The 25,918-nt window shown below is 34.5% G+C and overlaps 1 protein-coding gene across 1 annotated transcript in view; it reads right to left on the reverse strand.

Annotated features, from left to right (window-relative positions):
• Nucleotides 1-14,470, reverse strand: part of EYS (eyes shut homolog) — a 1,768,122-nt gene extending 1,753,652 nt beyond the window's left edge. Inside the window, 1 exon segment of the mRNA XM_042939126.1 lies at nucleotides 14,430-14,470. The gene's annotated coding sequence lies outside the window, so the exon portion shown is untranslated.
• Between the last annotated feature and the right edge of the window lie 11,448 nt (nucleotides 14,471-25,918).

Here is a 25,918-nt window from a genome sequence, read left to right on the forward strand (position 1 = left end):
GCAGTAGAACGTAAGAAGAAAATCAAATCTTGGGTTTAAAAGCCATGGACAATTTCATACAGTGCATTTTTCAAGCTGTGAATATTTTAGTATGCCACCTGAGTGAAACAAACATAATTATGGAAAGTATAAGAAAAGAATTTCTGAAGAACATTGAGAGGAGTTTGGAAGGAAAAAAAATTACTTTGACAAAAGAAGAAGGAGGAGGAGGAGGAGGAGGAGGAGGAGGAGGAGGAGGAGGAGGAGGAGAAAGCAGCACGAATAAACACCTAATATGTACCACAAACATGCTAGAGAGGATAATGGGCAGAGACAGATTTTCTTGGTTCAGTATGAAGCATCACTCTTCAAAAGTTATTTGACCATAGACAAGTTATTTACCCTTCGTTTACTCATGAGTGAATAGGTAGAAGGATAATTTGTTGTTCAAGTAATATGTTTCAGAAAGATTAAACATGGAATCTCATAATTATAATATAACAGCAGGTCCATAACTTACACAAACGAGGGTATTTGGTCACCCTATATAGTAGGCAAAATATTGAAGTTAAGAAGATCTGTGTTTGTTTTCTCCCTTCAGTTTTCAGTGTTCTTCTTATCCCAATAGGTAGCTCAAGGTATGTGATAAGGTGTACCATGACTGCTCTGTGTTCTTCCCACCAAAAAATGAGCTCCTAATACTCTAGGCTAACCCTTACTGTAATCAAACCTATCCTATTCCCTCCTTCAGGACTGTGACTTTAGCCATCAGTTTTATTTATTATTTTCTACAAAAAGGGGTAAACAATAAAAAATAACTTCATCTGATAGCTCTATGGTTATACTTTAATTATAATTAGACACACAAGTCACAATGGCTTAAAGCCAAGTATCTAAAATCTATAGGCAGAAATTAAGGTATGAGAAGCAGAAGATAAGGAAGAAATTTTATTTGTGCTGGTGGATGCCCTTACATCCCGCAGGTTTTTAAAGCCCTTAGCACAGACAAGTATACTCCCCTTCTTCATTTACCTTTAAACTGGCTTGGAAGTCCCTGAGGATAATAGCTGAGTTTCAGATTCAGGATTTGTTTCATAATAGCTGTGGCTCCTCAAGAAACAGCCAATAATCCATGGTAAACTACACTTACTTCAACAATACAATGAGGTTATTTCCTTTAAAATGGCACTATGTTTTCATGAGGATTAAAGGAAGTAGAAATGTTGAGTGCTTACCATAATGCCTGACATACTAAATATTCAATATATGCTACTTAACTATCATTTATATTATATCAAGGAATTGTTGGTATTTATGCTATTTTCTAACAACTAGTTTTTAAAATGCATAGTATCTTCTAGTGAGCAATTCCTAGTTGTGTGTGTGTGTGTGTGTGTGTGTGTGTGTGTGTGTTTCATTTTACACTCCATTATTTGTATAAAGATTCTCTGAATCTTTTGTTTTATACAAAACTCTGGAGTCTCTGCTCTTTAAATTAACCACTGTAATCCTAGTTATACACTTGATAACTATGGTAAACAGTCTCCAAACAAGTAAGTATGGATAAATTCTACACACTTTCTATTCCCAAGATACAAATAATACTCGTAATATAATGTAGGCCATTTCTTCATCAATCATATACACTCCCAGTTGTTTGTGATGGTATTCTTTCCTGTACCTGATGTTTCCTAATTTAAAATATGGTAATATTTTTGTTTCAGTTTCCAAAGGGAGTTCTAATTTGTTATTCCGTAGAATTTTACTTCCCGGGGCATATTTTTGGATGTATTTTAACTTAATAATCCAAACCGTCTTTTCACATGGGACTGTGGTGCAGATTCATGTTTTGTTAAAACTAACTATTTTATGTCATTTTTATATAATTAGTATTCTATTATGCCAAAGCCAAAGAAAGAAAAGAAAGAAAGAAAGAAGAAGAGAAAGAAAGAAAGAAAGAAAGACAGAAAGAAAGAAAGAAAAAGAAAAAGAAAAAGACAAATTATGTGTATGCATTCAGAAAAAAACAAGAAATAACCTCTGGAAACAATATAATAGACTGTCAAACACCATTCTCATAACATCTATAAACACATTTGCTATTTCCCACCCTCAATTCTTATTTGCTGTGTTCTTAGCAAGATTCATAATTTATTTCTGTCTTAGTTTTCTCAATTTTAAGACGGTGTTAATTATGTATACTTTACATAGTTATATATGCTTTACATAGTTATATATATTTTTCATAGCTAGGGTAGTAATTAAATGAGTTAGTTTAGTTAAAGTTCTATCAAAATTCCTGCCACATAGCAAATGCTCTATAAATTGAGGTTGTTAATAATGATAGTTTTAATAATATGTTCTTCATTGCCTTCTATGGATGCTTAATAAATTGAATATTTAGAAAATTTAAAATTTTGATTCTCACTGATGTATTAAAATGTTCTAAAAGAGTTGGTGGTTCATACTTAATGTAGAAACCATGAAAATAAAGCAATCTCAGCATTCCATAGCCATTTTCTTCTGGAATCCTAGATAAAAGAAGTTCTTCTTGTTTTTTTAGCTCATTTCATTAAGCTAAGAAAGATATGGAAGAAATATTCTTAAAATACATAGAAATAATAGGGAAAAAAGTTACACCTTCTGGTAAGGTAAAGAATCATAAAAAGGCTAACTCATACAATCAATCTCTTGTTTGGGCTATTGCCATACCTCCTAATCCATTGTTTCACCTCTTTTTTTGCCCTTTTACATTACACTCTCCCCATAGCAGCCAGAGTGCTTTTCGTAAAACATGAAATGTATTATCTGACTATTCCATTAAAAATCCTCAAATGCTTCCATTACATTTAAATACAATCTAGATTCTTCATTCTGGTTTACAAAACTTATATGATCTATTCCTTTACCAATGCTCTCACCTGAATGCATCCCATTCTCTTACTAGCTCATTACGCTTCACCTGTAACTTTCTTTCTATTCTTGGAACACATTTATGTTCATTCCCAGAAAAGACACTTTTTACTTGCCATTTCCCCTGCCTGGAAAGCTCTGGGTCTAGATTTCAGCAACACTGTGATATTTTTTATAATTCAGATCTTAACTCAATGATGTCTCTTTTCAGAGAGGCATTCTGGAACCACCAAATCAAATGTAGTTTAAGCCTTTTCCTTATCACCACCTTCTTGAATCACTGTCAACAATATCACTCTTGAATTGCCTTACCATTTATTTCTCTCTGAAATTCCTATTCATCCACTTTCCTATTTGTTGATTGCAAGTTCCTTGAGACCAAGGATTTATTGCCTTTTCCACTGCTGTATTTCTAGCATCCAGAACATTATCTCCTAAATGACAATAACACAATACATGCTAGTTTAATGACTTGGTAAATAGATATGAATTAAACATTTGTTTGCAGAATCTCATCACTAAATTTGAAGAAAAAAATTGAAGGAAACATATTCAATGGCAATAAGCAGGGGGGAGGGTGCGTCACCCTTGTCAAACTGAAATGTATTATACAACAGCAATTTTAAAACAATTTAGTATGTACCGAAGTATTAACAAATACACCATCAAAACACTGTAACTGGCATAACCAAACCATTTCATCACTAAATTGTGTATAATCTAATTCTTTCATTTGGCCCTTCTTCTGGATCCCCCTTGACATGCTTTATCTTAGGCTCTTATCATCCCACCCTGTCTTTTAATTAGATAATATCTTTAAAATAATGAATTTTACTCTTGATTGAATCAAGGATAAGTGGAAATCACCCTGTTATAATCAACTTGCTTATTCACATATATGTATTAAATAGTACTGTAAAAAATTCTTTAAAGTGAAAGCCTCACTTTGCTTTTTACAATGTCTTTTAAACACTGCATCATCACCTTAATATGCAACAACTTAACAATATTTGATTTGATAATAGGGCTGGGCAAACTATGACTTATGGACCCAATCCACTGGCCATATGTTTTAGCAAAACAAACAAACAAATTAAAAAAAAAAACAGTTTATTGAATCACGCTACACCCATTTGTCCAAGTATCATCTATGGCTGCTTTGATGCTGCAATGATAAAATACCTACTACAGAAGACTATATATGGCCTACAGGGCCAAAAATATGCATCATGTGTCCCTTTTCAGAAAAAGTTTCATCATTCCTGCTTCATACCATTGCTTTGTAGAGATTAGAAGCCACATACCCTTCAAATAATTTTCCTACAGCAGCTTTATAGATGCATACCTCTCTTTCTTTTCCCATGATATGTAAAGATTACTCTCAAGATCTCTCATTAGCCTTTAAACATTGATGACATTGGCAAACAGATATTACTTCATTTTGACTAGCTTCTCATTAAAACTGTTTATTGACAAGTTACCTTGTTTAGCAGGAAGCCAATAAAACACAATATAAATCAGTAGATTATGCTATTTTAAGCTTTCAAAGAAGTGATTAGTTTCTCTAACGGGGTGGGAGATTACTTATTTTGCTAAGTAACTTTGTACCTAGAAACAAAGATCTTCAATTTGTTGTACACAGCTTTAATACACAGTCAGTTGGCATGGTGTATACACAATTAAAAACTGAAAATTATAAGAAAGTTTAAGATTATGATGTTTATATCAAAATATCAGGTTTTGATGCATTTCTAAAAAATTGCATTGTTAACTTCTTGGCATATCACTCATGGTAATAAGGAAGAGCTCTCATTTTGCTAAAATGTAAGTTTTGACAACACAAACCAGGTAAAGAGATGCTTTTGAGGTCTCTGTTTACAAACCTTATCTATAAACTTGGTGAATACATTGGTGAATCCCCATATATAAATGAAGCGGCTGATATAGTCAGAATGAATTTTATTTGGAACTGAGGCCCTTTTTCAGAAGCACAGAACTTATCCATATATATATATTTTTTTTAATTTAAAGGCTTCAAGCTCTCTTTATGGTGGGATTATAAAAGATGGAATTTTTTTTTCCTCCTGTAATAGAGTTTCTGGCCTCTTTAGCTCTTCAAAAATAGTAGCTATGGCTTAGGATCAAAGATAAATAATACCAATTGTCAGAGATTGCTGTGTCCTCCTGATGTCAATAGCCATCCCTCACTGGTCATTCTTACCTTCTCTTTAAACTTCCTGACATTTTCTCTGCCTACATACAGGCAGTTATGATTCATATGACACAAATTTCAGAGCTAGGTATGTCAGTACATTAAATTCATGGTCATCACTATCATATAGTCCTTAATATGGCAAGACAACCTTGCTTCATTTTCTAGTCAAATTGTTCTTTCCCTCAGTGCTATAGTTACTTGAAAACTATGCAGCAAAACAGAGCTGTTGACAATGTGCCCTGTTAGACACATATGAGCCAACTATGGCTTTGCCACATAGGTAATATGGGAAAAAATGTTTAAATTCTCTACCTCTCAGTTTTTTTTTTGCAAAATGATGATATTGATAACCTTATAATATATATTTGTGATAGTATTAATGGCACATGGCATATAGTTAGCCATAATGAAAAACATTGTTGTCACTATGATGCCCCTCTCCGTCTTCCTCCTCCTCCTCATTTCCAAACATCTAACTCATTTGCTACTCTTCCACCTGAGAAAATAGAACCAGTTTAGTGAGACTGGCCCGATAACCTTCTCTCTCCCCTTTTATCATGTTCTTCCTATCTAAGACCACCCCCTCCCCCCACCACCGCCACCTCTCCCTCAATCCCCTAGTTTCTGTGCCTTTCTATGGTATGCTATTCATTGTTCAACCACTTGCTCTTTTCTGGATCAGTCATGAAAGATGTAAACACTGTCTCATCAAAAGATAAATTATGGAACCACAGAACTTCTGTTGTATGGCTCCTGTTGCATGAACTCAGCTTTTAGTTCCTCTTGCCTTTTTGGAATATTAAGGCCTTTTCACTATTGTTAATCACTAGGTGCTTCCCCATCTGTATAGATTCCCTTACCCTGATCAGACTTCTGTGAACAGTTCCTTCACTGAAATGACATATGTAAACTCTGTATGTTCCTCTGCTTCGTGCCAAGGTCATGATTGACACCAATACCTGGGAGTTAGTTTCATGGAGTCAGCAGGAGTACTAGGTTTCAAGATGTTTTAATTACTCAAACTATTGATGGGTTAGTACATGCAAGGTACTAAGAAATTTGAATAATCAACTTGAATGGTGACTGAAGACTAATAGGAAGCATATGATCTGTATTTCATGTATTCATGTATTTCACAAGTGGGGCAGGAAGCTTGCTTATCTCAGAGCTAATTTCTCTTCTTTTCTAAAATAAACACCATTCCCAATCCTCACTTTACCCTCAATGCTAGAATATTTACTCTTCATCATTACATATTTAGAAACAATATTCATTTAACATAAAAAAAGAAGCAAGTGAATCACTATCCTTGTTTCCTTGACCACAGTTGCAGCTGTCCCACAGTGGAAAAAACACATTACGTGTAAGAGGCACCTGTATTTCTTTTCACTAAGACACATTTAACAACTTATCTTTTGAAGCACAAAGAGCATAAAATCTTATGAAACACACATTTCAAATGTTAAAAATCAATTTCTCTGATAATTAAATTGTGGGATTGTCCTTATTACAGTAATTATATACTTAAGATTCTATGCCATGTTATATTTGAATTCTATGTATCTAGTTTCAGTTTTTCTTGTTCTTGCCTCCCACATCCTATAGCATTTGTGGAGATTACAAAATTGCAAATGCCAGATGGCAATATGATCATTAAATTTAAGCCAATTTCATTTCTTTTTCAATCATGAAACAGAATGAACAAATTTGTAAATGTTTCTATTATGGCTATTATTTCTTTCTACATAAGAATAAAAAGTTGGACTATTTAAAATCAGATTACATCTGTAAACTAAAGTATTTTCTTTTTCAACTAAAGTCACCTTCTATTGTTCTTAAGTTTGATTGGCTAAACCTCTTCTTTTGCAGGTTAAAGTACCAAAAAAGATGCATGAATATTAACCTACACTCTGAACAGAGAAAGTAATATGAAATAATATATTCTACACAGCTTATTAAAAACAATCTTGATAGCATTTCTTGATATAAAAGTAAGAATAAAAAATCCAGAAAAATATCATTCCTAATCAGAATGTGACATTGTTAAGCAGTGGAATAGAAGCCCCATGCTCTTCTTCACCCAACAAGATGCCCATTCAATAATACATGGACCAATTCCCAAAATGGGAAATTCAGAAATCAGCTAAGAGGCTTCTGTACCCCAAGTGAGCACAAAACCAGGTGCATCAAAGCTGGTAGGACAATTTGTGGTGCTTACATCTCAGAGCCCCTCGGCCAGGTATAATCAGAAAGAAACTGCCAACTACCAATTCTCCAGGGAGGCAAAGAGAAGACTGGAACATACATTTATTTCATTCATTCTGAGAGAGAGGAAGTGTGTGCATGTGCAACAGGCATGCATGAGCAGGGGAGGGGCAGAGAGAGAGAATCGCAAGCAGTCCCTGTGCTATCAGGGAGGAGCCCGTCACAGAGGTTGACTTGGGGTTCAAACCCATTAACCCTGAGATCATGACCTGAGCCAAAACCAACAGTCAGGCCCTCAACTGACTGAGCCACCCAGGCGTGCCCAGTGATTATTTTAAATATAATGTATTAAGTTACCCAGTTAAAAGACAGTGGCTGAATGGATGATAAACTCAAGATCCAACCATATGTTATCTACAAAGGACTCACTTTAGATTTGAAAACCCACAAAAGCTGAAATAGAAAGAATGTAAAAAGATATTTCATGAAAATTTTAACCAAAGGAGAACAGGTTTCACTGTACTTATATAGAACAAAAGGGAATTTTAGTTAAAAACTCTCACAAGACACAAAAATGGACACTGTATCATTATAATAAGGTCAATCCACCAGGAAGATGAAACAACTATAAGCATATATGCCCCTATTATCAAAAACATTGACATAATTGAATGGAGATACAACAAAAAATTAATAGGATATTTCAGGATGCTACTTTCAATTGTTTACAGAACAACCAGACAGAAGATCAGCAAGAAAACAAAACTTGAGCAACACTATAGACTGAGTGGACCCAATTCCACTTACCAGCAGCAGAGCACACATTCTTCTCTATTGTACACATTTTCCATGATATATCATATATGTAGTCACAAAACAAGTCTCTAATTATGAATGTTAAAATCATGTCAAATATATTTTCAGACGACACGGAATGAAAATAGGAATCAACACCAAAAGAAAAACTGGAAAATTCACATGAGGAAATTAAACAATACATTTCTGAACAATCAATGGGTCAAAAAAGAAATCCAAAGGGAAAAAAGAAGGTTTTTTTTTCTAATTTCTTAGAAAAATACCTTGACATAAATGAAAATGTAAATACAACACTAAAACTAATGAACTAAAAGCAGTAGTAAATGAGAAGTTTATAATGATAAATGCCAGAATTTGAAAAGAAGGGAGCTCTCAAAAAAACAAAAACAAAAACAAACCTAACTTTACACCTTCAAGGAAATAAAAGAAAGAACAGACTAAGCTGAAAGTTAGGAGAAGGAAGGAAACAAAAGATTAGAGCAGAAGCAAATAAAATAGAAAATAGAAAAATAATGAGAGGAAAAGTAAGAGTTGGTTATTTGAAAAGATGAAAACAAAGACACACCCCTAGTTAACTAACTAGGAGGAAAAAAAGAGACTCAAACTCAAAAGTGAAAGGATGCCCTGCAACTGATGCCACATAAATAAAAACGAATCATAAGATAGCAATATGAAAAATTATACACCAACAAAATAACCTAAGGAAATTGATTCCTAGAAACACATATCCTACCAAAAATAAATCATGGAAATAATAGAAAATCTGAATAAATCAATAACTAGGAAGGAGTTTGCATCAGTGATGAAAAACCTCCAAAGAAAAGCCTAGATGGCTGTAATGGAGAATTCTATCAATAACTTAAAAGAAACTTAATGGCAATCCTCAACTTCTTCCAAATAATTGAAGAAAACACTTCCAAACTTATTTTATGAGGTCAGCATTATTGTGATAGTAAAGCCTGATGAAGACACTGCAAGAAAAACAAAAACAAAAAACACTAAAGCCCAATATCCCTTATAAAAACAGATGAAAAAAACCTCAACAAAATACTAGCAAAACAAATCAAATAGCACATTAAAGATATCATAAATTATGACCAAGTATGATTTATTCATGAGCTACAATAACCATTTAACCTACAAAAAAATCCATCATTATGACATATTGTATTAATAGAAGGAAAAAAGTCACAAGATCATCTCAATAGGTGTAGAAAAAGCATCTGACAAAATTCAACACCCTTTTATATTAAAAACAGTCAACTTACTAATAGAAGGAAATTACCTTGACACTATAAGGAGGATAAGTAAAAAGCCCAGTGTTAACATCAAAGCCAATAGGGAAAACCCAAACTTTCTTCTAAGAGAAGGAACAAGACAAGAATGCCAGCTCTCACCAATTGTATTTCAAATAGCATTGGATGTCCTAGTTAGAACAATTAAATAAGAAAAGGAAATAAGAGGTATCCAGTCAGGGAAGAAAAAAAAGAAGGTAAAATTTTCTTTGTTCAAAGATAACAATTTTACATATAGAAAACCCTACAGATTACACATGCACAAAATGTTAGAACTAATAAGCAAATTCAGCCAAGTTGCAGAATACAAAATCAACATATAAAAATCATTTGGGTTTCTATATACCAACAAAGATCAATCTGAAAAGGAAGTTAAGGAAGCAGTCTCTTTTACAATAGAACAAAAATAATAAATTACTTAGGAGTAAACATAAGCAAAGATTTATACATTGAAAACCACAAAGTATTGCTAAAACAAGTTAAAGAAGACAAAAATATATGGAAAGGCATTTCACAGTCATGGATAGTAAGAATTAATATTGTCAAAATATTAATTCAACTCGAAGTGAATTACAGATTCAATGTAACCCCTCCCTATCAAAATCTAAATGACATTAGACAGAGATAGAAAAAAATTATCCTAAAATTTATATGGCACCTCAAAAGAGCCTGAACAGCCACAAAAATCCTTGAGCAAAAAGAACAAATCTGGAGTCCTCACATTTCTAACTTCAAAACATATTATGGAGCTATAATAATGAAAATAATATGGTACTATCATAAAGACAAACATATGGAGCAATGAAACAGAATAGAGGGTCCGTAAATAAACTCACAAATAAATGGTCAAATGCTCTTTGACAAGGGTGGGAAACCACATTGTTGGAAAGATATTACCTTAAACAAATAGGGTTGATTGAATTGGATAAGCCATACAAAAGAAAGAAATTGGATCCCTATTTTATATACACAAAAATAAACTAAAAATGTTTTAAAAACTTAAAGGTAAGACCTCAAATTATAAAACTCCTAAGGGAAATACAAAAAAGAGCTTCATAATATTAGTCTTAGGAATGATTTCCTGTATATAATACCAAAACAAGAGACAACAAAAGGATAAATAGAGTGTGGGACTATAGCAAATCTAAAAAATTCTACATAGTAAACAATCAACAGAATGAAAAGGTAATCTACAGAATGGGAGAAAATATTTGCAAACCATGTATCTGATAAGAGGTTAATATCCAAAATATATAAGGAACTCATATAGCTCAGTTACCGAAAAATATCAAATAATCCAATTAAAAAATGGGCAAAGGACTTGAATAGACATTTCTCCAAAGACATGCAAATGGACATCAGTATATGAAAAAATGCTCAACATTACTAATTAACAGGAAAAGCAAATCAAAATTACAATGACATATCACCTCACACCTCTTAGCATAGCCACCACCAACTCCTCCCAAAACAAAAACAAACAACAACAAAAACAACAAAAAGGAAACCCAGAAAATAACAAGTGAGGATTTGGAAAAATCAGAACCTTTCTACACTGTTAATGGGAATGTAAAATGGTACAACAACTATGTAAAATGGTATGGAGTCTCATCAAAAAATTATAAATGCGGGCGCCTGGGTGGCTCAGTCGGTTAAGCGTCCGACTTCGGCTCAGGTCATGATTTCACGGTCCGTGAGTTTGAGCCCCGCATCGGGCTCTGTGCTGACAGCTCAGAGCCTGGAGCCTGCTTCAGATTCTTTGTCTCCCTCTCTCTCTGCCCCTCCCCTGTTCATGCTCTGTCTCTCTCTGTCTCAAAAATAAATAAATGTTAAAAAAATTAAAAAAAAATTATAAATGAAATATAAATGAATATGATCTAGCAATGCCACATCTGTTTTTTTTTTTTTTTTTATCCAGTAAAATTGAAAGAAGGACCTCAAAGAGATATCTGCACTCCCATTGTTATTGCATTAATAACCACAATAGCCAGGAGGTAATAACAAATGTCCATCCATGGATGAGTGGATAACAGTGTGTGTGTGTGTGTGTGTGTGTGTGTGTGTGTGTGTACACACAATGGAATTTGAGGACATCATTCTAAGTACAATCAGCCATTAACAGAAGTACAAATATTGCATGATTTCAGTCATATGTCTTATTCAAAGTAGTCAAACACAAGAAGCAGAAATTAAAATTATGGTTGCCAACGTTTGAGGGAGGAGGAAATGGGAACTTGTGCAATGAGTTTGGAGTTTCAGTTACGCAAGATGAAAATGCTCTAGAGATCTACTCTACAACAATACTGTACTGTACACTTAAAATTTTTACCACAATAAAAGCAAATATTGTTGTTTGTGGTTTCTAAATTAGAAGCAAGGGAATTTTCAATCTGTGATTATTATAATTTTGAGATTACTGTGTTTGCTAATAAAATGTTAAGCAGTCAGTCACTATTAACTTGAAATATGTCATTTTACATAAATTTGAATTAAAGTAAGTTCTAACATAAATCAAAGTCTAAAATAAAGGAAAAACATAAGACTGAGAGCTAGGAGACCTAAATTCTAATTCCAGTTTTAGGCTTCAGTGCTTTGATCAGTCAGATGAAGTAAATTATACTATTTCATAGCAATTTTCTAATAATGAAATATCATTATTATAAATTACATATATTAAAATTCAAAAAAGGGTGCCTGGGTGGCTCAGTAGTTTAAGTGTCCAACTCTTGATTTCAGCTCAAGCTATGATCCCACAGTCATGAAATCAACCCCTGATTTGGGATCTGCAGCAGTCATGGAACCTCCTTAAGATTCTTTCCCCCACTCCCTCTGCCCACCCCCACCTGTGCTAGTATACATGTGCGTTTTCTACTTCGTAAATAAACAAACACATAAATAAATAAATATTACACAAATGAATAATAGTATTTGAGCAATGGTTTTCTTTTTTGTTTTTAATATTTATTTTTTTGAGAGAGAGAGTGACAGAGTGCAAGTGGGGAAGGGGCAGAGAGAGAGGGAGTCACAAAATCTGAAGCAGGCTGCAGGCTCTGAGCTGTCAGCAAAGAGCCCAATGAATGGCTCAAACTCATGAACCTGGAGATCGTGACATGAGCCAAAGTTGGATGCTTAATCAGCTGAGCCACCTAGGCGCCCCAGAGCAATAGTTTTCAAGTAGTCAGTACAATTTAAAGAGTAAAGAATACATAAGTATTCTTTTCTTAGCTATGCCACTGGCTGCCTTGAGCAAGTCATTTACTTCTTTGTTTTATACCAGTGCATCACTAGAGGGCCAACTTTCACCTTAGTTTGAAAACTGACACCTTCCACTACCTACATGACTCTGTATCAGTCACAACCACATTTCAAATTTCACTGTTGACAGGAGATAGGTAGAGAGGATAATGCAAGATTAATTTCATTTTAACTACCTGGGGTTAGCTGATGCAGTAAAAAAACACAAAAAGTATCTCATAATAATTTTGTGCTCACTCTACATTATGTTTTATTATAATGTAATTGTTTTGATGTCATAAATCTAAATGTTTTCCAAAACTGACCTAGTGGCTGCACCAGATTTTTATGCAGTAGAGGGTAAGGGTCAGAAGTCATTATAAAAAGCCAAAGGTATTTTGTTTTGTTTTTTGTTTGTTTTTTTTTTTTTTTGTTTTCAAAATATACATAAGTTTCCTAGTCCAAATCCACTCCCAGTTTTTTAAATTTTATTTCATTTTTATTTTATTTTTTTAATTAAAAAAAGTTTTAACCTTTATTATTGAAAGACAGGGAGAGACAGAGCATGAGCAGGAGAGGGGCAGGGAGAGAGGGAGACACAAAATCTGAAGCAGGCTCCAGGGTCTGAGCTGTCAGCACAGAGCCCGACGTGGGGCTCAAACTCATGGACCGCGAGATCATGACCTGAGCTGAAGTCGGATGCTTAACGGACTGAGCCACCCAGGTGCCCCAATCCACTCCTACTTAGTAAGACAATCTCTTGACTGATTTGGAGGGAAGGGGAGAAGGGTAGGGATGAAAACAGTCTTGGTTTGAAAAATCTCTAGTAGATATTGATACAGGTCCCTTTCCAATTTGAAAAGAACTGAGTGCAGTAAGGGAAGCTGGATCCAAACATTTGTGTATGTTTAAATCTTGTATTTCATCCCAAGTATTACTGTAGTGGTTTGCCTCTTCTACACTTCTCTCAGAGTGTGCTTTATAGTACCCTTCTATCATAACAATAATTTCTAGGAACACTCCAAATCTGCTGAATCAGAGTCCCAGTAAATAGATCCTAGGAATCTGTATTTTAACTACCTTCCCCAGAAGTATCTGGGTGGCTGAGACTTTTAAGCGCCCAACTCTTGATTTCAGATCAAGTCATCATCTCATGGTTTGTGAGATCAAGCCCTGCATTGGGCTCTGTGCTGACAGTGCAGAGCCTGCTTGGGATTCTCTCTTTCTTTCTTTCTTTCTCTCTGCCCCTCCCCTGCTCACTTTCTCCCTGTTTCTCTCTCTTAAAATAAATAAACTTTAATAAATACAGATATACATACATACTCTCCCTAGTTAAAATTGACACAAACAAAACCTTGAAAGTCATTGCTTTATATGAAATTTGTATTTATATTTATTGTTTGAACTACCCAATTTCCACACACAAAAAGGCAAATATTAATTAAAACTAAACATATTGAAGTTAGTGACATATTTTAGGCCTAGATTTTGATTTCAAAAAGTGGTCATACTGTCTAGCAGAATAGTTTCATCCACACTATAAACATGAAAATTTCTTTTTTTGTAAATGTTTTTGCACAAATGGAATAGGGCATTTTCATAAGAAGGAGTTATATTTAGACATATTTTCTTTAATAAAAGAATGAAAAATAAAAAAATAAATAAAAAGTAAAAAGTGGTCATATATCTTCACTGAATTCTTCTAGTCTTGCTGATCATACTCGATAATCAATACTACCTTCAGCTCTAGGCAATGAAGTACAGTTACTTACAGAGCAGGCACATAAAGTAGATTTGATAGTTCCAACCAAGTCCACCATTAAGTATGATCCTGATGATTATACTCTTGTTTCCTTTACATCTCAGAAAAAAATCAAGCAAAAAAATGTTGGTTTTGAACATTAATAAAAGCATCATCATTTTATTCATCTGTGGTATAGAAAATAATCTAAAAACTTAAAAGTATAATAAACTGTCTCACTCTGCTTTTTTAATATATAAGAAAAATGGATTGTGTCTATAGCTAAACAAATATTGTGAAGTCCCTTTATTACAGACTTAAAAGGAGTAAATATGGTGTAGAGACCATATCCTAAGAAAAATATAATATTTTTTAGGACAGTTCTATGATAGACTCAAGTTAATAAGATAAGCTCAATTTCAGTCTTCTATTATACGACATAATAATTAATACTTGTCAAATTAAAAATGCAAATTCATATTTTACTCTTTATAGCACAGTTGTTATTCAAAAGTTTAACATTACTGATGATTATAAGAATTTCATTATTAGTTTAATCTAACAATATACTATTTGAATGCCAATGCATTAATTTACTCTCTCTACATAAGAGAATAGTTTTTGAAAGAAAAAATTACTCAAATTAAATCAACACTAAAATTCCAGAAAAACATGAATGAGAAAGGGAATTTAATAAGTGGACCATATTTTTTAAATTTACGTTATGATCTTCATCCTGTATCATAGCTGAATTTCAATGGCAGACTTCAAACCTTTGTCTAAATTAGACATATACAATGTACTGGTAGATGATATGAGATTTCTGGGTCAGAGACAAACACTTTATATTTCATAGCATAACAGGCCACAAGAGCAACAATTCTCCCTGTCCTCTGATCAAAATGGCCTTGACATTACCCTCAGCTTGACTAAACTTTAGATAGATTTCTTCCTGACTAGAGACCCCTGACCTCCCTTTTCTTAGAGCATTTACTTAAGAAAACTTGCAATTATAAATTATTTCTCTGCTGCACCCTTTTTTTTTTTAAATTTTTTTTTTAACGTTTATTTATTTTTGAGACAGAGAGAGACAAAGCATGAATGGGGGAGGGTCAGAGAGAGGGAGACACAGAATCGTAAACAGGCTCCAGGCTCTGAGCTGTCAGCACAGAGCCCGACGCGGGGCTCGAACTCACGGACCGCGAGATCATGACCTGGGCCGAAGTTGGCCGCTTAACCGACTGAGCCACCCAGGCGCCCCTTCTGCACCCTTTTTAAGTAGGCTCCATGCCCAACATGGGACTTGAGCTCATAACTCTGAGATGAAGAGTCACATGCTCCGCTGACTAGGCCAGCCAGGCACCCCTTGCCCCTTTCAGATGTAACTCTTCTCTAAGCCTCTAGCCAATTTTACATCCCAGGAATGTCTTCTCAGTGATTTGGGAGCCTTCCCTTTGGAATGCAGTCACCATGAAAGATAGTGCTCTTTTCTCCCAGTCTCTGTGAATACAGTAGAAGCCAAACATTCATGGGCACCAATTAGCAAACAAAGATGACCTAATCCCCTTGACCAAACTTCTCCACTAACTTTCTCCAGTACTTTTCCACTAGTTCACACCAGTGCTTAAAATCTCTCCGCCTTGACAGGGAGACAGAGTTAAGATGACAGAGTAGTATGGGGACCCTGAGCTTGTCTTGTCCCTGAAAGACAGCAAGATCAGCATCAAACCATTTTGAATACTTAGAAAATTCATCTGAAGATTAATGCAACAATCTGCATAATTTGAGTCAGATAACTTGGCAGAAAGAGCAAATATATTATTATTTACTTTATTATTTATTCTATTTTACCATTTTTTTAACTCCAATTTTTTAAAACTTTTTTTTCCTTTCTCTCTTTTTTTTTCTATCAAGATTCTCTCAACAAGCGAACTGAAACAAACCTCAAATCTAGCTTCCTTTATTTAATTTGTTTTGTTTTGTTTTCAATTTATTAATTTTTATTTATTTATTTTTGTCTTAATATTTTTCCTCAAAAATGACAAGACAGAGGAAATCCACCCCAAGAGAAAGAACTAGAAGAAATGACAGCCAGGGATTTAATCAACACAGATATAAGTAAGATGTCTGAACTAGAATTTAAAACCACAATGATAAGAATACTAACTGGGGTTAAACAAAATATAGAAGACACCAGGGAATCCCTTTCTGCAGAGATAAAAGAACTAAAATCTGGTCAGGCTGAAATTAAAAATGCTATAAATTAGATGAAATCTTGGATGGATGCTGTGATAACAAGGATGGATGAAACAGAGCAGTGTATCAGTGACATAGAAGATAATATTATGGAAAATAATTAAGCAGAAAAAAGAGAGAAACAAAGGCAAATAATCATGATATAAGACTTAGAGAATGCAGTGACTTATTAAAGAGGAATAAAATTCATATCATAAGAGTCCCAGAAGACGAAGAGAGGGAAAAGGGGCAGGAGGTTTATGTGAATAAATTATAGTTGAAAACCTTTCTAATCTGGGGAAGGACACAGACATCAAAATCCAAGAAGCAAAGAGAACTCCCATTATATTCAACAAAAACCGACCATCACCAAGGCATTTCATAGTCAAATTGACAAAATACACAAAGAAAGAATCATGAAAGCAGCAAGGGAAAAGCAGTCCTTACCCTATGAGAGAAGACAGGTCAGGTTTTTAGCAGATTTGTCCACAGAAACTTAGCAGGCCAGAAAGGAATGACAGGATATATTTAATGTGCTGAGTGGGAAAAATATGCAGTCAAGAATTTTTTATCAAGCAAGGCTGACATTCAAAATAGAAAGAGGGAGAGAGTTTCTCATAAAAACAAAAACGAAAGGAGTTTGTGACCACTAAACCAACCCTACAAGAAATTTGAAGGGGGACTCTTTGAGTGGAGAAAACAAAACAAAACCAACAAAAACTAAAAAGGAACAGAGAACATCACCAGAAACACCAACTCTACAGGCAACACAATGGCACTAAATTCATATCTTTAAATAATCACTCTAAATGTAAACAGACTAAATGCTCCAATCGAAAGACATACGGTATCAGAATGTATAAAAAAATCAAGACTCATCTATATGCTGCTTATAAGAGACTCATTTTAGACCTAAAGACACCTGCAGATTGAAAGTAAGGGGATGAAGAACCATCTGTCATGCTAATGGTCACCAAAAAAAGACAGAGTAGCTATACTTACATCAGAAAAACTAGATTTTAAAACAAATACTGTCACAAGAGATGGAGAAAGGCATTATATCACAATTTAGGGGTCTAAACACGAAGAAGATCTAACAGTTGTAAATATGCCCCCATCTTGAAATACCCAAATGTATAAATCAATTAATCACTAGCATAAGCTCATTGATAATAATACCATAATAGCAGGGGACTTCAGTACCCCAATCACAGCAATTGACAGATCATCTAAGGAGAAAATAAATAAGGAAACAATGGCTTTGAATGACAAACTGGACAGGATGGACTTGACAGATATTCAGAACATTGCATCCTAAAGCAGCAGAATACACCTTCTTCTCGAGTGCACATTGAACATTCTCCAGAACATATCACATCCTGGCTCACAAATCAGCCCTCAACAATTACAAAAAGGTGAATAAAATACCATGCATATTTTCAACTGCAGCACTATGAAACTTGAAATCAACCAGAAGAAAAAAAAATTGGAAAGACCACAAATACTTGGAGGTTAAAGAACATCCTACTACAAAATGAATGGGTTAACCAAGAATTAAAGAGGAAATAAAAAAGTATTTGGAAGCAATTTAAAATGAAAACACAACAGTCCAAAACCTTTGAGATGTAGCAAATGCTATCATAAGAGAGAAGTATGTAGCAATCCGGGCCTTCCTAAAGAAGGAAGAAATGCCTCAAAATATACAACCTAACCTTACACATAAGGAATGTGGAAAGAAAAAAGCAAATCAAGCCCAAAACCAACAAAAGAGGGGAAATAATAAATATTAGAGCAGAAATCAACTATATACATATATATATAACCCAGTAGAACAGATCAATGAAACTAGGACCTGGTTCTTTGAAAGAATTAACAAAACTGATAAACCCCTAGCCAGATTGACCAAAAAGAAAAAGGACCCAACTAAATAAAATCATGACTGAAAGAGGAGAGATCACAATCACCACTGCAGAAATAAAAATGATAATAAGAGAATATTATGAGCAATTATATGCCAACAAATTGGGTAATCTGGAAGAAATGGATAAATTCCTAGAAATATATAAACTACCAAAACTGAAAAAGGAATAAATAGAAAATTTAAACAGACCCATAACCAGTAAAGAAATTTAATCAGTAATCAAAAATCTCCCAACAAATAAGAGTCCAGGGCTAAATACCTTCCCAGGGCAGTTCTTCCAAACATTTAAAGAGTTAACCTATTCTTTTAAAGCTGTTCCAAAAAAACAGAAATGGAAGGAAAACTTCGAAACTAATTCTATGAGGCCAGCATTACCTTGACTCCAAACCAGAAAATGACCACACTAAAAAGAATTACAAACCAGTTTCACTGATGAACATGGATGCAAAATTTCTCAACAAGATACTAGCAAATAGAATACAACAATACATTAAAAGAATTATTCACCATGATCAAGTGGAATTTATAACTGGGCTGTCAGGCTGGTTCACTATCCACAAATCAATCAGTGTGATACATCACATTAATTAGTGATCCCTTCAATAGATACAGAAAAAGCATTTGAAAAAATACAGCATTCTTTTTTGATAAAAAGCCTCAAGAAAGTAGGGATAGAAGGAACATATACCGCAACATCATAAAGGCCAAATATGAAAGAACCACTGCTAATATCATTCTCAATGAGGGAGAATTGAGAGCTTTAATCTTAAGATCAGGAACACAACAGAGATGTCCATTTTCATGACTGTTGTTCAATCCTCAGTAATTATACAACAAAAAGAAATAAAAGGCATTCAAATCAGCAAGGAAGAAGTCAAACTTTCACTCTTCACAGATGACATGATACTGTATGTGGAAAACTCAAAAGACTTCACCCAAAAGGTGCTAGAACTGATACACGAATTCAGAAAAGTTACAGGGTATAAAATCTATGTACAGAAATCTCTTTCATTTCTATATGCCAAAAATAAAGCAGTGGAGAGAGAGAAATCAAGGAATCGACCTCATTTACAACCGCACCAAAACCGATAAAATACCTAGGAATAAACCTAACCAAAGAGACAAAAGATATGTATTCTGAAAACTATAGAAAGCTTATGATAGAAATTGAAGAAGACACAAAGAAATGGAAAAAACATTCCATGTTCACAGAATGAAAGAACAAATATTGTTAAAAATGTCAATACTACCCAAAGCAATCTACACATTCAGTGCAATCCCTAACAAAATAACACCAGCATTCTTCACAGAGCTAGAACAAATAATTCTAAAATATAGCCAACATAATGTTGGAAAAGAAAATCAAAGCTGGAGGCATCATAATTCCCCACTTTAAGCTGTATTACAAAACTCTAATCATCAAGACAGTACAGTCTTGGCACAAAAATGGATACATAGATCAATGGAACAGAATCAAAAACTCAGAAATGGACCTACAATTTTAAGGCCAAATTGGGAAAGCAGGAAAGAATATCCAATGTTAAAAAGACAGTCTCTTTAGCAAATGGTATTGGGAAACTGGACAGCGACATGCAGAAGAATGAACCTGGACAACTTTCTTAATCCATACACAAAAGTAAACTCAAAATGGATGAAAGACCTAAAGATAAGACAGAACCATCAAAATCCTACAGGAAAAAACAGGCAACAACCTCTTTGACCTCAGCTGCAGCAACTTCCTACTACACATGTCTCTAGAGGCAAGGGAAACAAAAGTAAAAATGAACTACTGGGACCTCATCAAGACAAAATTTTCTGCACAATGAAGCAAACAATCTACAAAACTAAAAGACAACTGACAGAATGGGAGAAGATATTTGCAAATGACATGTCAGATAAAAGCTTAGTATCCAAAGTCTATAAAGCATTTATCAAACTCTACACCCAAGAAACAAATAATCCAGTGAAGAAATGGGCAAAAGACATGAACAGACACTTTTCCAAAGAAGACATCCAGATGACTAACAGACACATGAAAAGATGTTCAACATTACTCACCATCAGGGATCCAAATCAAAACCACAATGAGATACCACCTCACACCTGTCAGAATGGCTAAAATTAACAACTTAGGAAACAACAAATGTTGGTGAGTATACAGAGAAAGTGGAATTTTTTTGCACTGTTGTTGGGAATGCAAACTGGTGCGGCCATCTGGAGAACGGTATGGAAGTTCCTCAAAAAATTAAAAATAGAGATACCCTATGACCTAGCAATTGCACTAGTATGTATTTATCCACAGGACACAAAAATGCTGATTTGAAGGGGCACATGCACTCCAATGTTTATAGCAGCACTATCAACAATAGCCAAATTATGGAAAGAGCTAAAATGTCTTTCAACTGATGAATGGATAAAAAAGAGGTGGTATACATACACAATGGAATACTACTCAGTGATGAAAAAGAATGAAATCTTGCCATTTGCAATAACGTGGATGGAACTAGTGGGTATTATGCTAAGTGAAATAAGTCAGAGAAAGAAAACTATCATACAATTTCACTTACATGTGGAATTTAAGAAACAAAACAGATTAATATAGGGGAAGGGAAGGAAAGTAAGTGAAAACAGAGGGAGGTAAACCATAAGAGACTTAGAGAGAACAAAATGAGGGTGCTGGTGGGGATTGGGCTAAATAGGTGATGGGCATTAACAAGGGCACTTGTTGGGATGAGCCCTGGGTGTCATATGTAAGTGATGAATCACTAAATTCTTTTCCTGAAAGTATTATTACACTATATGTTAACTAACTTAGATTAAATTAAAAAATGATATGCAAAGAACCCAACAAAACAATACAAAATCCTCCTGTCTTTTGTTTCGGTAGAGTTGAAATCAATCTCTTCCCTTGATATAATAGTCCTCATTCCAGCACAGTCATCTTGAATAAAGTCTCCCTTGCCTTTTTAGTTCTATCCAGTGCAATTTTTTTAACACCCCCTAGGTCCTTGGAAAGCAATGAAGACAGGTCCAGGTGGATGCTTCACTAATAGTAGGATTATGCCATTTCTGAAGAAATACAAATTTAGGAAACCCTAATTTCATAAAGAGACTACTAGCAAATCTATCTAACTTCCTCCCCCAAGTGAAAGGGAAACATGATCTTTATTATCCTGGTGAATGGACAAATCTGTTCTCTAACCTACAAGGAGATGATATCTCTAAGGCTTTTGCCATCCCAACATATATCTGATGTATGACTTTATATCTGGAGCAGTAATAATCACTATATATATACATATATATATATATATATATATATATATATATATATATATATATATGTATATATATATATATATAATCACCGTTAATTCATTTGGTGTATAATAATTTAAAAGTATTACACTGTACCACTTTTTAAAAGTTTATTTATTTATTTTGAGAGAGAAGGAGAGAGAGAGAGGCAGAGAGACAGAATCCCAAGCAGCCTCCATGCTGACAGCACAGAATCCAATACAGGGCTTGAACCCATGAATGGTGAGATCATGAGCTGAGCTGAAATCAAGAGTTGGAGGCTTAACCAACTGAGCCACCCAACAGCCCCTAAACCATATCATTTTTTAAATAAAAAGTCAATTTTTTTCATTTATTATTCATTTGTTTATTCAATTATGAATTCACCTAATTTTTGACTGCCAAAAATCTGCTATATACACTGAATAAGAGTTACAGTAAAGTACAGTAAGTTTGTGTTCTCCAGAAGCTCCAATATAGTAACTAGTTAACTTGCTAATCATGTACCACATTAAAGAAGTTACAGACAGAATGACAAAGATAGACCCAGAATTTCAAAGAATGAGGTTAAGTTTGTCAGGCAAAGAGGGAGGAACAGCATATTGATAGGGAAGAATAAGGGGAAAAATGGTAGAATGGCTTTAGTGTGGAGTAGATTAACATAGGGGAAGGGCAAGTACTGTGTGGCCGTTGATAGAGTTACGTGGAAAAGTAAATGAGGTCATATCAAGAAAGAAAATGTAGGCCACCGTAAGGGATTTGGAGCTTGTTTTGTAGATGATGGGTTACATTTAAGCATTTTAAACAGGGGAGTACCATAATAAGATTTGGATTTCAAAAGGTTATTTCACTGCAGAATTAATTGGATTACAGAGAGGCAATATTCTAAATACAGATTATAAATTAAAACCATTTTAATCTTGAAATAACTATGGGATGTAAACTTTCAAACTTCCTTAAACTCATAGTACATTCATTCCAAAAATATATTTGGTATATTTTTATGACTCTTGATATATGGTGCCAAATTGTTTCCCAAAAAGATTGTATAGCAGCATATCTTAGAGTTTAGTTTCAAAGTCAACACATTTAATGAAAAATAACCTAACATCAAAATCACCCTTATCACAGTTTGTGAAAAAGTATCATTTTGAAAATCTACATTCTGTCCTTCAAAATGTACACACCACGTTTTCTTAATCTTGAAATAGATTACTAATTCCTCAGGAAAATACTAGATGAAGTAGTGGTTTATATTATAGTCTATATTTTATTAAAACAAGTACTGTGCTTTTAAAAGCTAGCAGCACATTCAGTGCTGAGGAAAGGTCACACTATGTGGGATGTAAGCTGAAACTGAGAAGTGTTGAAGGAACGACATATTCATATTTTCTTCCATGACCCAATGGGTCTGGGAAATTTATTTAGCAGAATGGTAAGTAATAAACCCCAATATTATTTAAATTGGTCCACTCTCTCTCAATCATGTATATTTGAAACCAGTTAAGTTAAATGAAGTAGTGAAAATTAACTATAAAAAAGTTTTCAATTCATTTTCTTTCCAATAATGCCAATTTTAGTCTGTAATTTTTAGCAAAGGGTATCATTATCATTAAAAGGGAGAAAAGGGTTGTTAAGCTTTTGAGTTGTATTTATTCTTTACTGGTGAATTGTTTATTAATATTCATTGCCGTTGGATTTATTAAAGTCATGACATTGGCAAATCGAATTTTAAACAAGCAATTTGTTTGGTGGAGATGTAATGGGACACTGAAGGAAACAAGCATCCTAACTCTAAGATACAGTAAAAGACATATTCATGCACAATTTATTCAAAAATAGTAAAGATGCCTGGGTGGCTCAGTAAGTTTAGCATCTCACTCATGAAATTTGCCCAGGTCATGATCCCAGGGTCATGTCCATGCTCAACATGGAGCCTGCTTGATCCCAGGATCAAGTCCCATGTCCATGCTCAGCATGGAGCCTGCTTAAGATTCTTGCTCTCTGTCCCTCTGCCCCCCTCTGCTCCTTTCCCATACCCACACACTCTCTTTCTCTCTAAAAAAATGTGTTTCTCTTCAGTGACTCTCATCTCCCCAAAGATAATATTGGAATACTGGATATTTGAAGGGAGTTTATAGAGTTAGAGAAAGCTGTGGCATTTTTCCTGGGAGATGGGAGGGGCCTTCTCCTCCTCTTCAAAGAAGAAACACTTGTAGAGAATGAAGATACCTGCAAGCAGGGCACTTTCTTCCTCATTCAAATGCTTGCATAACTGCAGAATCTTACAGGCTCTAGATTTCATCAGAATGGAGTACGATATGAAGGTTCCTGAGAGAGTTTGGTACATGCTCTAGGGAGTTTGGGAATGTATATGAACCTCTAGACTGTTCTCTGCTAGAGAAGTCAAAAGTCATGAGTCTGAAGAAGCTTTCCATGACAAGGTGAGGAAAGAGGTTCAACAATTAAACAAGAGCTTCTATCTTATTTGGTAAGAAAAGTATGCATAAGATTCAGAAGGACCATGGGGAAGTGCAGATGACAGCTTGGCTAGTGTTCTTTCACGCAGTCCCCTCATGAAAGGGCCAGAGTGAGGATAATGAGACATGGAGGTGGGGCTTTTGCACAAGTCACTGGATGAGGGCATAGCCTGTATCAGGCAACAGTGTAAAGTCAAAGTTCTTCTAACACCTCCAAAGAAGAGCAAGTATCATCCGTGATGATACCAAGTCTCCATTTGGTGGTGGCCACATAGAGGCTTCAATGGTCACATTTCAACAGCATTTATTACATAAACTCTCAAAGCTGCCTTCTCTAATCCCTTTGTTCCTCTTCTCTGCAAGTCCATAAGCCTAGAAACAAGGGTAAAGCCTGTGCTAGGGGAGAGAGAAGCTGATGAATATGATATTAGATTGAAGTTTTGTTTAGTTGAACTAAACATTTTAATAACTAAATGTCACAGTTGCTTTAATAAGATTTTTCTTACAACTGAAATTGATTGGAAAGCTATTGGATATACTTAGACTTAAGCAAAAGGAATTTAATAAAGTATGATTGAAGGTAGATTCTGGAAAAAAAGTAAAGGCGGTTTCCTATTCATATCCCATAGAGTTCAACCCCCTTCACCATTTCAATAATCTAGTTGCAAGAGTATTAATCATCTTACATATTTGCTTCAATATTTTCTTCTTGCCCTTTTTATAACCTTTTTATTTTGGTTATATCAGCAGACTATGCCTGTCCATATGTATGTGAGAGGTGGCAAATAACATGTTCAAATATTTATATTTTCTTTGTAATCTCTTCTATACCTTTTATATACTGAGGCATTCACATTGTAGAAGGTAAAACAAAGTTTGCAGAACATTTTCTTTAATATTTCAATGTTTAATATTTTAATCTTCAATTCACAGTGAATACTTTTTGTTGCTGCTGTGAGATAAGTAGAGTGGACCCTGTGATGTGTTTCCTCAATCCCCCTTCAGGACTAAAGAACGTAAATCCCCAGTACCTGGAAGTGCTTCAATAGCCTTCAAGGATCATTCAACTCCAGGAATTATTTCTGGTGAAGAGTGCTGCCTTGACAGAGTGTTGACTTTCTTGGCAACAGCCTGTATCTAATGACAAATGGATGCAGACTGAGAAAAAACCTGGTCCCTTCTTCTCTACTTGAAATAATCTAAGGATTGGTGCATATTTAGAGGTCAATATTTAGAGTATATCAGAGCCCATCTTCTCTGGCTACCCAATTCTTCTCCTTTCCCTGACATCCATAGGTGTTGATCTCAAGAGACCTCGATCAATACTAATATCCATCTCTGCCTCTTGTACCCAACCTACTTAAATTGAATCCTCCTCCACGATAAAAAACCATTTATTACAAAACTATTTATTGGATAATTTTTTCTTCTCTGTGGTTTTCTCATGGCTCCTTGATCATTCAGTAAGGAAGTCTATTTAGTAAATTCATTGTGATTGTGATTGTACACATACACATACACAAATGGGGAGAACAGTAGAATTCATAGGTTTGTTAAAGGAACTTAAGAAGAAATTTAAGAAAATAA

This window comes from Panthera leo, chromosome B2 (genome assembly GCF_018350215.1).
Source record: "Panthera leo isolate Ple1 chromosome B2, P.leo_Ple1_pat1.1, whole genome shotgun sequence".
NCBI lineage: Eukaryota > Metazoa > Chordata > Mammalia > Carnivora > Felidae > Panthera > Panthera leo.